Source organism: Callospermophilus lateralis, chromosome X, assembly GCF_048772815.1.
Source record: "Callospermophilus lateralis isolate mCalLat2 chromosome X, mCalLat2.hap1, whole genome shotgun sequence".
NCBI lineage: Eukaryota > Metazoa > Chordata > Mammalia > Rodentia > Sciuridae > Callospermophilus > Callospermophilus lateralis.
The window spans coordinates 39,365,211-39,379,375 of NC_135325.1; the positions used below are offsets into that span (position 1 = coordinate 39,365,211).

General features: G+C 34.9%; 1 long non-coding RNA gene across 1 annotated transcript; it reads left to right on the plus strand.

Annotated features, from left to right (window-relative positions):
• The first annotated feature begins 8,681 nt into the window (after positions 1-8,681).
• LOC143639200 (uncharacterized) lies at positions 8,682-12,764 on the plus strand. The gene is made up of 3 exons (XR_013154669.1): positions 8,682-8,759; positions 9,221-9,379; positions 11,265-12,764. It is a non-coding gene; the product is annotated as an uncharacterized LOC143639200 (long non-coding RNA).
• The last annotated feature ends 1,401 nt before the right edge of the window (positions 12,765-14,165 follow it).

Here is a 14,165-nt window from a genome sequence, read left to right on the forward strand (position 1 = left end):
TTCACCTTAATCATATCATTTTTTGTGATGAGAACATTTAACATTCTCTTGTTTAGTTATTGTGAAATACATGATGCATTATTGTTACCCCACTGTGTAATAAAATAATAGAACTTATTCAGGCTATCTAACACATTTTATCCATTAACCAGCCTCTCCCCTTTTACCCTTCCAATCCTCTGGTAACCAGTATTTTATTCTTAACTTCTAGGAGATTGATTTTTTTTAGATTCCACATGAGTGAGATCATTTGGTATTTCTTTGCTGGGTTTATTTCACTTAACATAATGTCCATTCCTCATTTATGTTGTATCTCATTTACAATGTTGAGGTATATTCCTATTACCCCTAGTTTTTCTAGTATTTTGAAAATGAAAGGGTGCTGTATTTTGTCAAATGAATCTCCATACTGATTTATATAATGGCTATAATGATTTATATAACCATGAACAATGTATAAAAGTTCCCCTCTCTTCATATTCTTGTCAGCATTCATTATTATTTGTCTTTTGCATAATAGCCATTCTAACTGATATGATATCTCATTGTGGTTTTGATTTCTATTTCCCTGGTGATTAATGATGTCAACCATTTTTATTATATCCATTGGCCATATTTATGTATTGTTTAAAATACTGTTTATTCAGGTATTTAACTCATTTTAAATTGGATTATTTCATTTATTTATTTTTTGCTACTGGGTTCCTTTTATATTCTGGATATTAATCCCTTGTCAGATGTATTGTTTGCAAATATTTTCCCATTTTGTAGGTTGTTTCTTCACCCTTTTGATTGTTTCCTTTGCACTGCAGAAGCTTTTTAGTTTGGAATAATCTCATTTGTCCATTTGTGCTTTTAGTGACTCTAATTTTTGAGGTTTTCTTTTTCTCTAAAAAATTATTGACCATATCAATGTCATGTAGCATTTCCTCTGTTTTTTCTCTAGTAGTCTCATAGTTTGGGGCCTTACATTTAAGTCTTTAATTCATTCTGAGTTGATTTTTATGTATTGTGAGACATAGGCCTCTAGTTTCATTCTTCAGCATGTGGGTATCCAATTTATCCAGCACCATTCATTGAAGAGAATATCCTTTCCTCATTGTGTGTTCTTTGATACCTTTGTAAAAACCAGTTGGTTACAAATGTGTGGATTTATTTCTGGACTCTTCTGTTCTATTGGTCTGCATGTCTGTTTTTATGCTGGTATCATGCTGTTTTGCTTTTTAAAGTTGTTGCTCTAAAAAGAGCAAAGCTAGCTGGGTGTGGTAGCAGAAGACTGAAATCCCAACAACTCGGGAGGCTGAAGTAGGGTTAGGGTTAGGGTTAGGGTTAGGGTTAGTATTGCAAGTTTGAGGTCAGACTCAGCAACTTAATGAGGCTCTAAGCAATTTAGTGAGGTCCTATCTCAAAATAAAAAACCAAAAAGATTTAGGAATGAACTGCAGTGGTAGCACACCCCTGTGTTAAAATAAATAAATAAATAAATAAAAGTATAAAGCTGGAGGCATCACAATTATTTCAAAACATATCACAGAACCAAAATGGCATGGTAATCAAATACATAGATCAATGGAATAGAATGGAGAATCTAGAAATAAATCCATGCACCTACAGCCAACTGATTCTCAACAATGTTATCAAAAACATACACTAGAAAAAGGTTGGCCTCTTTAACAAAGAGTGCTTGAAAAACTGGATCTCCCTATTCAGAAGATTGAAACTTGACCTCTATCTCTCACCCTATACAAAAATAAACTTAAAATGCATCAAAAACTTTAATGGAAGACCTGAAACTCTACAACTACTAGAAGCACACAGGGGAAACACCTCAAGATATTGGCATTGCAATGATTTTCTGACTAGGACTCCAAGAACACAGGAAACAAAAGCAAATATTAACAAATGGGATTACATTCAACTAAAAAGCTTCTACACAACAAAGGAAACAATTAACAGAATGAAGAGACAGCCTACAGAATTAAAATAAAATTTTGTTAGTTACTCTTCTGAAAGAGGGTTAATATCCAGGATATGTAAAGAACTCAAACTTAACTACAAAAATACAAGTGTTCCAATTAAAAGATGAACAAATAATCTGAATAGACACTTCTCAGAAGAAGTACAAATGGCCAATAAATACATGAAAATGCTCAATATCTTTAGCTATCAAGGAAATAAAAAACTATAGTAAGATACCATCTCATCCCAGTTTGAATGGCTATTTTAAAAATAATAATAACAAATGTTGGTGAGGATATGGAGAAGAAGGAGCTCTTATACACATTTGGTGTGAATGTAAATTAGTACAACCATTATGGTGGAGACAGATTATTACTACTGTGAGTTTGTAAATCTATGCTAATTGGCGTTTTGGAGCTTCTCCAGTGTATATTCAAGAGATATAATAGGCAAAAAGCAAATCCAGGAAACTGTCTGCCATGACATCCCTTGAGACTTGAGATTCCTTAGACAGTCTACCAACTTTCCTCCAAGTAACAGAGTCTTACATTTGCTTTATGTATTATTTGCAGGGTTTATAGTTATAGTTAGTTCGCAGACTAAAGAGAAGTGCATCTATTCTATCTGGTTTGGAAATAGAAGTGCCCATATATTTTTATTTTTTTTAGTTGTTAATAGACCTTTATTTTATTTATTTATACATGGTGCTGAGAATCAAACCCAGTGCCTCACACATGCCAGGCAAGTACGCTACCACTGAGTCACCACCCTAGCCCCGAATTGTCCATATTTTAATTGGGTTGTTTGTGCTTTTCTTATTCTTTGAACAATTCATTGGTTTTTAGTATATTCTCAAAGTATGTAACCATCATCCCTATCTAAATACTGAAATTTTCATCATCCTAGACATAAACCCTGTACCCATTAACAGTCTATTTTCCCCTAGTAACCCCTAGTTTGGTTTCAATATCTGTGGATACCCCTATTATTGACATTTAATATACACATCATATAGTGTCATATAACTCATGAACTTTTGTGTCTGACTTCTTCTTATTTGCATGAAGTTTTCCAGGTTTATCCTGGAATTGCAGCATGTATTTTATTCCTTTTTTAATGTCTGAATGATATTCCACTGTATGTATATACCACATTTTGTTTATCCATTCATCAGTCAAAAACATTTGGCTCTTTTCTCTGCCCTCTGCTCTCCTCCTTTTCTTTTTCTCCTCTCTCTTCTCTCTTCTCTCTGCCTCTCTGCTCTCTCTCTCTTTCTTTGCCCTCCTCCTCTCCTCTCTCTGCTCTCTGCCTCTCCTTCGGGCAGCCCCCCCCCCAATCTTTTTGTTGAATCTCCATCTCGGGTTCCTTATAGTGGAAAATGCATGGAGATTACAGGGTTCACGAAAGTACAACAGAGGATCCAAAATCTGAGTATGACTCAGTGAAGAAAAAAATATCTAAATTGTATCTAGATTGCTATTAAATCAACTAAAAGTTTCCTCAAGCATGTCAGGTGTGAGGATGGCTTAGGCCTGAGCCTAAGAACTCCATTTTAAAACCTCCAGTTTGAAACCTGAAGGTTTACCAGGCACAACCACAGAGCCCTCCAGTATAGTTACTTCCCCTCAACCTGATAAACAGAGTGAAGCCTCTGGCAGGCTGTCCTCGCCTAATAAGAGAAAAAGATCAGGGTGGAGACCACCAAACCAGATGTTTCTGACCCCAGAGTAAATGATGTCACTGAGAAATCCAGTGGTAGCTGATAAGGATTGAAGGGGGGTAAAAAGCCCCAAAATTTAGTATAAATAATACAGCAAATGAACAGGGATTCGGCCAGCTGAAACAAAGATGCAATCAAGCTGGAGAGGCTGATGAGGACCTGACATCCCATCAATTCTCATCATTCCTGATCCTCTGCACAATCCTCACTGATTTCAAACTCTACTGTCTCATCTGGACCTTGTTGAGAGCCTCAACTTCTCCCTATAATCCTCTCCTCACCTGATCATCCACTCCACGCCAGGAAAAGCCTGCTTTGTTTCTGGACCTGCTAACCGCAGTATGAGTGAGTGTGCATCAGTTGGACATAAAGCCTAAGGCTTAAGACTTTTGATTTGACATTTGAACTTAGCCTGCAGAAGGAATGTCTGTCATTAGCCTGTTATGATTAAGTGTGTTTTGCAGTGCTTAGAATCAATCTAGAATTGTTTGCTGTGAATTACTTAATCTCGAATTGATTATGTCTATTTCAGTGCCTAGCATTAAGGACTGTTGTTTTCTTGATTAAGAACCTATAGAGTGAAAAAAAAAAAGAACCTATAGAGTGAAATTGTATTGAATGAATAAAGCATTGAAAGGGGCAGGAAAAAAAACATTTGGGTCCACTTTTTGGTTGTTATGAATAAGACTTCCATGAATATTTATGTATAAATATTTGTTTTTAATTCTTTTTACTATATATCTAGTATTGGAAATACTTGATCTTGTGGTAACTCTATGTTTGTTTTTTTGACAACTGCCAAACTTTTCCAAAATGTTTGCACTAATTCACATTCCCACCAGTATGGTGTGAGAATTGCAATTTCTCACAGTCTCAACAATGTTAGTTAATATTTGTCCTTTTCACTAGCTATCTTAGTGATAATGAGTCTCGTTGTTGGTTTTATTTGAATCTCCCTGATGTCTAATGATATGGAATGTTTTTTCATATGCCTATAGGCCCTTTGGATATCTTTTGTAATTAAAATATTTATTCAAATCCTTTGTGTTTTATATATTCCATGCACAATTTTCAAATATTTCCCCCATTCTGTGCATTGCCATTTAATTTTTTTTTTCCTTTTGGTTCTGGGAATTCAATCCAGAGTCATTTTACCACTTAGTTACATCCACAGTCCTTTTTTTTTTTTTTTAAGAGAATTTATTTATTTATTTTTTTAGTTTTGGCAGACACAACATCTTTGTTTGTATGTGGTGCTGAGGATTGAACCCGGGCCGCATGCATGCCAGGTGAGCGCGCTACTGCTTGAGCCACATCCCCAGCCCCACAGTCCTTTTTATATTTTGTTTTGAGACAGGGTCTTGCTAAGTTGACGAGGCTGGTCCCCAACTTGTGATCCTCCTGCTTCAGCTTCCCAAGTCACTGGGAGTACAGGCATATGCTACCATGCCTGGCTTTTTTTTTCCTTTTGCAGTACTGGGAATTGAACCCAGGGCCTTGTGCATGCTGAGCAAGCACTTTACCATTGAGCCACACTCCCAGCCCCACATTCTTTAAGGTGTATTTGAGTCATAAACATTTAATTAAATTAGTAAAATAATTTTTTTTGCAATGTGGTCTTGCTATTTTATCTAGGCTGGTCTTGACCTTGCTGTCTTCCTGCCTCAGCCTCTGAGTAGCTGGGATTAAAGTTGTATGCCATTGTGCCTGGCAAGAATTACAAATATTTTAAGATACGATGAAGTCTGATCAATTTACATCTTTATTAGTCATTTTTGCTTTTGGTGTCTTAGGTAAGAAAACATTACCTAATTCAAGGTCATGAAGATTTTTTCCAATGATTTCAAGGAGTTTTAGATTTTGTATTTAAGTCTTTGATCCATATTGAGTTAATTTTTGTATATGATGTGAGAGATACAACTTCATTCTTTGCATATGGATATCCAGTGGCCCCAACACAATTTGTTTGAATCACCACTCTTTCCAATTGTATTGTCTTGGAACCCTTGTTGAAAATCAATTGATCATAAATATATCACTTAATTTCTGAACATACACTTTTATTTTTCTGCATTACTAGGGATTGAACTCAGGGGCACTCTGTCACTGAGCTACATCACCAGCCCATTTTTATTTTGAGTCTCACTAAATTGCTGAGGCTAACCTTGAATTGTGAGCTCTTGCCTCAGCCTCTTGAGTCACTAGGATTTATAGGCATGTGCCACTGTACCCAGCATTAGACTCACAAATTTTTATTTATTTATATATTTTAGTTTTCCCCACATTTTTTATTGGTGCATTTGTACATACTGATGGGATTTATGGTTACATATTTGTATATGCATGCAATACATAACATAACAATATAATTTGGCCAATATCACTCTGGACTCACATTTTTTATTCCATTGATCTATATGCATATTATGTCTGTAACACACTGTCTTAATTATTGTAGATGTTTAATAAAGTTTTAAAATTGTGAAGCATCATTTCCCTAACATTGATCTTCTTTTTCAAACTTATTTTGCTTATATTAGGTTCCTTTTATTTCCATGTGAGTTTTAGAGTCAGCTTGTAAATCCCCCCAAAAAACGTGTAGTAGGGATTTTTTATATGCATTTCAGTGAATCTGTAGATTAGTTTTGGGAATATGCTTCTAATTTTGATTTATCAATTTTAGGATTTATGATAAATAAGAGCTTGTATATTCCACTCATTCATAATTTCTAGTTCTCCTATCCCTCCAAAAAAGTTGTATTTTGAATTTTCATTGAGTCAATAACTTGTGTTCTTATAAGCATGTAAATAATGTTTACTGCTGAGTTAGATAAGTATAGCATGATTATTCTTTTCTTGTAGAGCTTTTCATTTTCCTGTCATTTATAATTATCTGTTTTTTCCATTTACCTAGCTAGTTTTCTGTGTGCCTATTTTAAAATTTTACCGTAAATGCTCCGAAATCTATGCCAAATGTCTATCTATATACTCAAACAAATCAGTTACATTTTCATTAGAGCCCACTCCCAGAGCTATTTTCTTGTTCCATTTTGACCAGTTGTTCACAGTTATTCTGGAAATTCTCTTCATTTTACTTCTTTATTGGGCTCTCCTTTTCCCCCCTGCATCCAGTTTCTTCTTCTTTTTTTTTTTTTTGTTTATGCCTTTAATTTCATGGAGTACATGCTTCAGTATCTTCATGAGAAGGAGAATACGGTAGGTGGGAGAATGACCCTCCAAAGTTGTCCATGTGCTAATCCCAGGAACCTGTAAATATTTTACCTTACATTGTAAAGGGACTTTGTAGATCTAGTGATAGTTAAGCATTTTAAGATGGGGAGATAATCCTGGATTATCCATGTGGACACAGTGTACTTACAGTGTTTGTACAAGGGAGAGTCAGGAGGTCAGAGAGGAGAGAAGATCCTATATTCCTGGCTTTGAAGATGGAAGAAGAGGACGTAAGTTGCAGAATGTAGGAAGTCTCTATAAGCTAGAAAAGCAAGGAAACAGATTCTCTTCTAGAAGCACCAGAAGGAACACAGCCCTGATGAACTATCATAGACTTCTGACTTCTAGAACTGAAAAATAATAAATTTGTGTTGTTTTCAAGCCGTGAAGTTTCTAGCTATTTGTTACATCAGCAATAGAAAAGTAATTAAGGGTCATGGGGTGGTGGTGCAATCTTGTAATCCCAGCAATTTGGGAGGCTGAGGCAGGAGAAGTTGCCTCCTGAGTTGGTAGAATGCTCCTCGGTTCAATCCCTAGTCCCACCAAATAAATGAATAAATAAACAAACAAATGAATAAATATTTAAAATAAAGTTAATTAAAGGGACATGGAAATAAATTCTTCAAGTTTTTATCTGAAGTAAATATTTTCTACACTCTCATTTGATTGATACTTTGAATTCTAGATCGGTAATTAAGTTTCTTTTAGAGTTGTGACGATATTGCTCCATTATCTTGCTTCCATTGTTGTTTGGAAGAAGTGGATGGCATCCTGATTTATAATATTTCTTATATGACCTGATGCTTTTACCATCTTCTCTTTACCCCTGTTGTTCAAAAATAGCATGATGACATACCTCAATTCAATTGTTTTAACATTAATTGTTTTGGAATCTTGGTCTGTCAATCTGGAAACCCATGTCTTCCATTTCATTTATTATTATTAGTAGTAGTAGTATTATTATTATGCTGGAGATTGAACCCAGGGCCTTGTGCATGCAAGGAAAGAACTCTACCAACTGAGCTATCTCCCCAGCCTTCATTTATTGCTTTTAAAAGCGTATTTTGATCCAGTTTCATAAGTTCAATGTCTTTTCTTATCTCTATGAAGATATTTGTTAATGTCTTGGAACATTTTCTTCTGCTCTCTGAACTAACTCTGTTTCCTTTTTTTTTTTTTTCTAGTTATCTGTATTAGTCTGTCTCTCATTACAGGAGAGCTGTAACATGCCATTATTGCAGGAAGATGCACTGAAAAGCTGAGTAAAAACTTTTGTGTCGATGAATGGAATTGCTAACTATTGGGTTTTTACAAAGGTTGCTATGTTGGCAAGACAACTTTTGCACTAAGGAAGTATTCAAATGTTTGTATACAGAGGTCTTTTCTCTGAGGTCTTTAATTTTACCATATAAAAATCTTCTGGATTCCTACATGAAGGATTTAAACCAGATGCAAGCATTCTGGAAAGAGGCCAATGGAAGGAGGCTTTGATTCCACTGTTCCAGATGCTGATTTTTATTTTATCTCTGTTTGTAGCTGTGTCTCCACTGTGCTTGATGTCTCCATGTCTAAAACCTATCAGCTTCCATTCCTTCTGAGAATAAGCCTCATGAGTGTTATGGAGTGGGGGAACAATAGTCATTAATTTGCAAAGTAGGAGGAGAAATTGGATGTATAATTGCTATGTATACAGACTTTTAACCATTTCCTCTGTTTTTAGTCCTGCATCACACTTTCACCTTCCAAAGTGCTTTGTACCTCCAATTTCTAAATCTTTCCCAGTTCTATGGTGGAGATGATGGCTTATTTCTTGGAGGAATTCAAACCATTGCTGCTTCTCCTCTTTCAGGTAAATTTCTGCCTATCCATCTGCTTTTCATTTTTCCCAAATTAGCTGACATATCTCATCTACTACTTTATTTCCTCCCATACTCTTTGGTCTATTAAGTTTATATGATTTTGTTCATTTAGTAGGTTTAGGGATTGTGACAAAGATGCATGTGGATTGATATTTAACCATAGTTCAAAACCTAAATGTAATATAAATATGAAATTGTGATTGAGAAAATATTCTGTAGATATATTTAGGCTGAGGTCATATCAATGAATAGAAATGGGAATGAAAATTATATGCTTTATTCCTCAGTAATAGATGGGGAGGGTAAAAAGGAAAGAAAGTTAAGGGATTAGGAAAAATTATTTTTCTTCAAGCTTTGATCATGGCAATGGCCAAGGTGACATGAGAATTAAACCAGGAGCAAAAAGGTTGCTTCGAAAACCCAGCAAATTACCACTGTAAACTCTGAACAGGTCATACTGGAGGTAGAAACAGAAGAGCATCAGCCAAGTTGGCTAAGGGAGAGCCATGGATCACTGCAAAGAGGTCCACGAAGATAGAAAGATAAATGGACATCCTGGTCTCTGCTGCTCCAAACAGTGTGCAGGAAAAAAAGGGAATTCTTCAGTTGGGTATGATTATGGCAATAACTCATATATTTGAAGAGTTAGAGTGGGTCCAGTATGTTAACAGGGTCATACCTAGATGTTCCTTTTACACTCCATCACAGGAACAATCTGCTAGGTAAATTCCTCATTATTATTTACTAACTCCTCACCCTCATACCTGGATGGTGGCCCTAGGTAATGAGGAAAGATGTGCCAGGTCAAATAATCTGCACTCCAAATGGAATTTTCCAGTTGAAAGACTAACTTGAATATGTGATGGGCCTTTCAAGAACCCCTTAGGAACCAGTTTCAAAGGGAAACAAAGAAATGAGGATAAGGTGAAAATTGCCTGGCCTTTTTATAAATTAACTCCATGCTCTAGAGAGTAGAAGAAATTCCTGAAATCTGTTGATAATATAGAGCCCACAAAGCAAAGAGAACCAGATGAATAGCAAATAACTATATAAAGGTACAATAAAAAGTGATAAAAATAAAGGATGTTCCAACTTTTCTGATCCTTCTTTGAAGAAGTAGCTAGTTTCTTAAACTGTGACTATTTTGAGCACTAATACTCATTATAAACATTTTTATTAATAGTAAATATTTCTAAAGTGTGTGTTCTTAGTCTTTCTCTGCTTACAAGCAAGGAGATAGATCTTCTAAATGTAACAGCTCTACCACTGAGTTTGGGCCATTTACAAAAGCACTGTAAACTTATTGGGTTAAAAATTAGTGTTCACAGGCTTCAAAGTATCTAAATTAATCCTATGGTTGAGAAGTCACTTCTTAAGAAAACAAATTGGGAACACATTTCCATTGCTAATATTATTTAAGAAACTTTTTTGAAACTTTTTGAAATATGTATGCTTGACCTAAAAGGGTTCTATGGATTGAAAGTTACAAAGATATGAACACTATCAATTCTGCTATAATCCATGAATACCAAAGTTGAATGAGCCTGTGACAGTTAAAGTATTACTAAAAATATGGTTGTGGGCCAGTGTTGTGGCTCAGTGGTAGAGCACTTGCCTAGCACGCATGAGGCACTGGGTTTGATCCCTGGCACCACATAAAAATACACAAATAAAATAAACATATTTTGTCCATTTACAACTTAAAGAATATTAAAAAAAGTTTTAAAAATATGGTTGTGATATTTTATATTTTTATCATACATTTTTCTTTCAGAAAGATCTGACTTTTCTGATACCAGAGTTAGCAGTGTGCCAACAAGTTGTGTAATCTTCATATTTCAGTCACAAAATTTCTTTTGAAGAAAGATATGACCTTGTTGTACTGAAGTTCATAATACTTCAATAACAGATAAAAGGGAAAAATCCATAAGTGATAACATGCTCAGAGCTGAAGCTTTTAACAGTTCTTTTCCAAGGTCCTGAGTTTTTTCCTCCCATGTGAGCCAATTCTAAATCTTAAGTAAAGGTTACCATTTCTGCACTGATAAGTGGGCTATGCAGGCCCAATTTCTTTGCTAACAGCTCTATATTGAGTGATTCTTAAAGATTTACATTTACACATTGACAATAGAAAGTTTCCTACTAGAGACCTTTTTTTTTTACATTTATTTTTCAGTTGTAGGTGGACACAATATCTTTATTTTATTTATTTTTATGTGGTGCTGAGGATCGAACCCAGGGCTAGGCAAACGCTCTACCACCGAGTCACAAACCCAGCTCCCCCCACCAAGAACTTTTCTTTAAATGAGACAAAAACATGTATGAAAAAATCTTCCTAGGTGCACAAGTTTTGGTGGTTGGCTTTAATTCAGGAGAAGTGATTATATGTTTCACTCTCTAGTGAAAAAATACGTTTTTAATAGTAGTAATTGAACCCAAAGGCACTCTATCACTGAGTTACATCCCCATGTCTTTTTTTTTTTTTTTTGAGACAGAGCCTCAGTAAGTTGGTGTGGCTGGCCCAGAACCTGAGATCCACCTGCCTCAGCCTTCCAAGTCATTAGGATTACAGGCATGCACCACCATACTCAACATGAACAAATAATTTCTGTATTTATATCTCCACCACAAAATTGGTAATACAGTCATAATATAGTTTCATGCAAAAATGTGTGCATGTCCACCAAACCTGGAATAACTGAGATTCTCTATAATAGTAAGTTTCTCAATTTTCCATTTGTTTTTATATGGAAAAAAATTAGCTTCATTATATGCCAAAAATATGTGATAACTACTTGGAATGTTGTCAGGGGTGACCTGGATGTATTAAGGATGTAAGATCTTACCTGTAATGTGCTATAAGCCAATTGCATTCTTGTTCTTTTGTGAGTTGGTTTTCATGAAGCACAGTCAACATTGTGAAAATTACAAGACCATATAGAAATTGATCTCCATGAGACTAGTGGGTGGGTTTTTAAATTGTTATCATTTGGAACATTTTCATCACAATTCATGATAATGTATTTTCTGAGATTTATGATAGATTTTGATGGCTCTAAAATAGAATGACGTACAAGTCATGCAAGTCAAAAAAGAAGCAATGCCGTATAGGAAGTCGAAATTCATTGCTCAAACTGTCTGCAACAAATAAATGAATAGCAGCACCAGCAATGAAAACACTTGAAGAAAAAAAGAAACAGGTTGAAATAGGCTCAAAGGGGAAAAGCCAAGACTGTTTTGGCACATGGGAATGAAAAGCTGGAGGAAAGTTTTAGTCAAAACTTCACAAGCTAGTGTTTGTTTAGCTGCTCCTTTTCATTAGCTTGCATTACGTGCATAGGGACTCTATATTGACATTGGGTGCCCTATGCCCTCAGAATTCCCTGAGGATCCATGGGGAGGAGATTAAATTTTTTTTTCTAGACAGCCAGTTCTGTGTGCAGATGGTGTGGTCATAAAGGATCATCCAAATTTGTATGTCTTGAAGCTTATTTTGTTAAGAAGCAAAAAAGAAATGGATATTTCTGAAGCTCAGAACACCAAAGTAAATTAAACACATGGTTTGATATGTCAATATGCACATATATGTATATCCATATACATATATGTTTGAGTTAATAAAAGGATATAAATAAAAGAACATTAAAGAGGGTAACAAATGAAAATGAAAAGAATAAATTATTTGAGGTTTTCATAATAGAACTAGGCCAGAAAGGACTTGAAGTAAAACTGGAAACACCAACATGAACTTGTTCTCTTATAAAGCTTTCACTTTGTCACTTAAATTATTTAAACTGCATCTCCCTACCTACAGTAGTCATGTGGAAAATGTTAAATACCCCAAGCCCTCAGATCTTGTACTTTTTCCCAAAAAATAGAATTAGGGTTCTTTGGGTGGTAGGCAAAATGTTACCTAGAACATCTTGTTGTCATAAAGCAAACATCTTTCATATATGGTTGTGAAACATTAAAGAAAAAGGCAAATTTTAAAACTACATATTATTTAACTCAATAATTCTTTTTTTCATTCTTTTTATTGATTCTTTTTAGTAATACATGACAGTATAATACATTTGAACATAATTACAAAAGCATGGAATACAATTGGTTTCAATTTAGTCCCCAGTACCTCTTCTTCCCCTCCCTTCTTCCCACCTCCTGCTGTCTTCCCTCTACTCTACTGATGTTTCTTAATATTTACCAATAGTTTTTTAAAATTATTTTTTGTAGATCTACACTGTGGTGAGATCCACTGAGGTATATACATATATGTACATAGGAAAGTTATGTCAGATTCATTTCACTGTCTTTAATATGAACAGTTGACCTAATAATTCTACTTACAGAAATTTATTTCATGAATACTCTCAAAATATGTACAAAAGGCAAAAAAATCCCTGCAGCAATTTTTCAGTAAAGAATGTTGGAAACAACTTCAATGTCCATGAATTCAGCACTGGCTAAATAAATTGTGGTATATATTCATGTGTTGCTTAAGATGGGGATATGTTTGGGAAAATGTGTTATTGGACACTTTCATTATTGTGCAAGCATCATAGAGTGTATGTACACAAACCTAAGTGATATAAGTCCATTGCCTGATGTGTCCACTTAATGCAATCAAGAGACACGTGATGTATGAAGCTGCCATCGGCATAACACAGCATACCAATCTATGGTCACCTTTTTTTTTTTTTTTTTTTTTTTTTTACAGTGCTGGGGATTGAACACAGGGACTGTGCATAAAAAGCACATGTTCTACCACTGAGGTACAACCCCAGCCCTAAACATTTTTATAAGTAAACAGAGTACACTCTAGAATAATGATAAAATGTATAGTAAATACATAAAACATGTAAACAGTCATTTATCATCATCATCAAGTATTATGCATTAAACATAATTGTATGTGCTCTTTTTTATATGACTGGAAACATAGTATGTTTGTTTACACCAGCATCACCACAAACACATGAGTAATGTTATCGCCCCATGACATTATGATGACTATGATATCACTAGATAACAAGAAATTTTCCAATTTTGTTATAATTATATGGGATCACCATCATAAATACAGTCCATCATTAGGTGGCACATAATTATATTCATACATTGGAATACTATAAAGCCATCAGGGAATATTTAAAACTTCTATGTACATAGAATGAAAAATCTTCAAAATATACTGTTAAATTAAAAGAGCAAAATGCAAGGTCAGGCATGTTGGAACATGCTTATTTTTCCCAAATATTGGGGAACTGAGCCAGGAGGATCACAAGTCTGAGGCCTGTGTGAGCAACTTAGCAAGACCTTGTCTCAAAAATAAAATAAAAAGGGGTGGGTGTGTAGCTTAGTGATAGAGCACTTTCCTAGCATGTGTCAAGCACTGGGTT